This window comes from Mus pahari, chromosome 15 (assembly GCF_900095145.1).
Source record: "Mus pahari chromosome 15, PAHARI_EIJ_v1.1, whole genome shotgun sequence".
Taxonomy (NCBI): Eukaryota; Metazoa; Chordata; class Mammalia; order Rodentia; family Muridae; genus Mus; species Mus pahari.
This window is the reverse complement of record NC_034604.1, coordinates 22,922,578-22,926,955: the sequence shown is the minus strand read 5'-3', so window position 1 is coordinate 22,926,955 and position 4,378 is coordinate 22,922,578. Positions and strand designations below refer to the sequence as shown.

Genomic DNA, 4,378 nt, shown 5'->3' with positions numbered 1-4,378 from the left:
CTTGCATTTGGAGCATAGATATTTAGTATTGAGGGTTCATCTTGGTAGATTTTACTTTTGATGAGTAAGAAATGCCCCTCCTTGTCTTTTTTGATAATTTTGGGTTTGAAGTGAATTTTATTTGATATTAGAATGATTACTCCAGCTTTTTTCTTTGTACCATTTGCTTGGAAAATTGTTTTCCAGCCTTTTACTCTGAAGTAGTGTCTGTCTTTGTCCCTGAGATGGGTTTCCTGTAAGCAGCAAAATGTAGGGTCCCGTTTGTGTAGCCAGTCTGTTAGTCTATGTCTTTTTATTGCGGAATTGAGTCCATTGATGTTATGAGAAATCAAATAAAGATAATTTTTGGTGCCTGTCATTTTTGTTGTTAGAGTTGGGATTCTGTTCTTGTGGCTGTCTTCTTTTGGTTTTGTTAAGGGATTAACAAACCTTTTTTTAGGGTGTAGTTTCTTAGTNTTGGTGTTTTCCCTTTATTATCCTTTGAAGGGCTGGAAAAATATGGAACGCTTCACGAATTTGCATGTCATCCTTGCACAGGGGCCATGCTAATCATCTCTGTATTGTTCCAATTTTAGTATATGTGCTGCTGAAGCAAGCACGTGGTATAGCTATCTTGAGGTAGATCAATTCCCAATTTTCTCAGAAACTGCAATGTTGATTTCCAAGCCAAAACAGGTCAAGCACACCAAAAGGAAACCCACAGAATCAACAAACCTGGACTCATAGGGGTTCTCTGAGATTAAAATGACAATCAAAGTGACTGGGTGGGTCTGACCTAGGTCCTCTATATATGTTATAGTTGTATATATTGTTGCTTTTGAAGGACTTCTAACAGGGAGTAGGGGCTGTTTCTGAAGTTTTTGATGATTTAGAGACTTTTGTCCTCTTACTAGGTTGCCTTGCCCACTCTTAATATGAAGGCAGGTACCTTATCTTATTGTAACTGTTATGCTGTGTTTAGTTAATATCCATGGTAGCAAGGCCTGTCCTTTTCTGAAGGAAAATAGAGGAGGAATGAATTAGGAGGACATAAATGAGAAGTTGGAGAAGGTATGGGCAGATGGAGGGAGAGGAAAATGCAGTTGAAATGTAATATATTACAGAATAAATTAATTTTATAAGAAAAGAAATTAGAAACATTTGAGTATTGTGGGTGAGTCCAATATGCAGTTTGATTATGATTCAGACCTTGGCTACTTTACTGCTGCATCTGTGAAAGCTGTGACCCTCAAAAAGCACCCCCTCACACACACAGTCTCACATCTCTCTCTGTATAGTTAGAAAATTAGCAATTCCTGTAAGATATGATGCCTGTGATAATAAATGAGAACTTAAACTGCTGTGACTCTTTTACCTCATGATTTTTAATCACATGACAAGCGCACACTAGAATTTCCTTTTTCTGTCCTCTTCTTTAATGTCACTATGATTAGCACTGGTCCATCAATGATGGTGAATTGACCAATGCAGGAATCTCATACTGACAGATTCCCCAGCTCAATGAGATGGTGACTTTCTTAACAAATGAAAATATCATGGGATGGAGAGTTCAAGGAAATAATGAGCTTCTAGTGGTATCTCATGAGAATTCTGTAATTAAAAGGAACTACTGTATCAAATAGGTTATGTCTAAGAATCATTAGGGTCCAGCTTTTCTTTTAGATATAATGGAACAATTAAGTTCACCTAGTTCATTAAGGCTCATAAGTTTGTGAGTGTCAATGTATTCCAAAACTATTCTTCCTTCTTGCTGATCAGGAGGAAGTCTTACTGGAAAGAATTGGCTTGCTGCTTCTGGTGCAGCTGCAAGGTACAGCGCTTCCTCTAATTCAGGTGCAGTCATTGCCTATTCTCCAGTTTTTGGCTTCAGCCTGAAAAACCAGCAAAGAGGCAGTGTCTTCTTCCCTTGTTCTTCTCCAAATAAATGATGAAATGATATTCTTCCCTATTCTCTGTGAAATGATTTCTGCTAACAGCTCTGGAAAACACTTAAAATTATGAAAGAAATGACAGGAGGATTCATTGACAAAGGAAAAATGAGAGTTCAGAAACAGTCACACACATTGGAGGTCAGGGAGCACCTCCTCTCTCCTCTGGCCTGAGGTTGTATCCAAGTTCATTTTCAGGATGTTAGATTTCCTTAGAATGACTCATTTAGTGAGAGCTTTATTAGGATAAAAGAATCAGCAGAATTATTTTGATGGTGAGCTTAAAATATTTTGTTAACCAATTCTACCCTCGTCTCTTTATTAGATGAGAAGTATGAATTAGGATACAAAGAAAACCTTGCATATCTGAAATAAATATCATTGTACAAACCTCAGTTTAAAGTAAAGGACAAATAAAAATCTTAAGGAAATGGGACTTCATTAAAAAGAAAGGACCACAGGAAGTCAGTCTTGCCTTGATGTGATGACAGGACCAGAAATAAAGGCCACTGAAGACAGACTGATATGCCTGGTACACACTTAATGAGACTCACTGGAGACCATTCTAAACTCATTTTGCTCACACTAGAAGAATTTTGAAGTTGTTACATCTCAATTAGAGAAAGGATCAGCCTATAGAGATAGATCAGCAGGAAGAAAACTTGCTATTCATGTGTGATGTCCTAAGGTTGAGTCTCCAGCATCTATACACAAGTCAGGCAGAGAATATACCTGTAACCAGTCTTGGTGTTGGGGTTTGAGAAACTTGCCATTCAGGCATCCTAGTGGCTAGGAAAAGCTTCCAATTCAGAGAGAGACCCTGTCTCAAGGGAATAGGGAAAAGAACAGTAGAGGAGGATGCCTGAACCTGATATACAATTCTGCCTCTTCCTGCTTATTAAAGTGTGACTATATGCAACACCCACAAATAGAAACACACACACACGCACACACACACACACACACACACAAACACATGTTCACTCACATACACATGCCATAAAGAATATAAAATAAAAACAGAAGCAGAAATTAAATGTTTTAAAAGGATCAAATAAACAAAGGGAAATATTCTACATACATGAAGTGGACATATATTTTGTCATTTATCATTATTTCCTTGTATAATTTGATTATCAGTCACAGCCTAAATCTTTTTGTTTTGTAAATGGCCCTGATGTTCCACATTTCCCTGTTGTTTCAAGGCATTTGGCATATATTAATATATTATATGACAAGAGTGTGGCATGCAAAGAAAATTACATGGATTTGCTTCCTTCTGGTATTAATGGCATTATCAGAGGTATAGGTATAAACGTTTGGAAAGATATTTTGATGTTTCAAGGCTATGCCACAAGGCAACAATATATAAAACATTATAAATTATGAACTCATATAACACTGCTAACAAGAAATCACTTAGTTTCAAAGTAATGAGGTAAGAGCCCAGACGGGCAGGTCTTGGGAGGAGATAGGGTTTCATGAAGGAAGACACATATGATTGTCAGGCATTCATATGAAAAGGTCTTAGTTCAGACTAAGATGAAGAATATAAAGTGAGAGACACAAATGGAAAAGGTAAGAGAAGGTCATTATGGGGAGGTAAGGAGAAGCCATGTTAGCTTCAACATATTAAGTATCTTCCTTAGAAATGAAATGGACATCTGTAGAGAATCCACTAATTATATGTTCCAGGAAATAACACTAGTGCATTGCTTTGTCATAGCATGAAGCATAATTGTGTAAAGTATAAAAGCTCTCACCCAGCAATCAAACCTCATTTAAGGTCTTTCTTTACTAGAGAAACCTGAAAAGGCTGTTGAATACTTTGAAAGTTATCAGTTTTGTCTGTCTCTTAATTTCATTCAATTGTGAAATGATCACAATTTTACTATGTTATCCACTTTTTTATATTTATGTATTACAGGAAACATGGCAGAAGAAGAGGAAGAGAAAGTGGAAGAGCCAGAGGCCCAGGAAGTTGTCTAGTGTGAGACACGATCTTCTATATACAACACAGAGTAACACCCATGGAATATCAACAGTGTAGTCACTTCAGTAAGAAAGGCACTATGACAAAACTAATGGACATGTTGTTCTGGATGAGAGAAATTTTACAAGGCCCAACCTCTAGATGAAGAGGTATATCTCTTGTTCTAGCATGGCAGATAAGGGAAGAGCCCGTCTTCTCCAGAATTAGTGCCCTGAAACATTATTTGACCCCAAGAAGTTATCTCTAAACACAAATATATGAGACCAATTATAAGTGAACTGGACAGGCTTTATTTATATACATGGGCATATTTATGCATATGCATGTATAATAACAATTCAAAAAGAAGTCAAAAATTTATGAGGAAGTTGGGAAGAAATGAAAGAGTTGGAGAAGTCAACTGGGCAGGGGTGAATGAAGAACATGTAGAACTCATGTGTGAAATTCTCAAAAAATA

General features: G+C 36.9%; 1 non-coding gene across 1 annotated transcript; it reads right to left on the bottom strand.

Moving 5' to 3' along the window:
* Positions 1–492: 492 nt before the first annotated feature.
* LOC115065565 lies at positions 493–599 on the bottom strand. The gene has a single exon (XR_003845333.1). It is a non-coding gene; the product is annotated as a U6 spliceosomal RNA (small nuclear RNA).
* Positions 600–4,378: the final 3,779 nt, after the last annotated feature.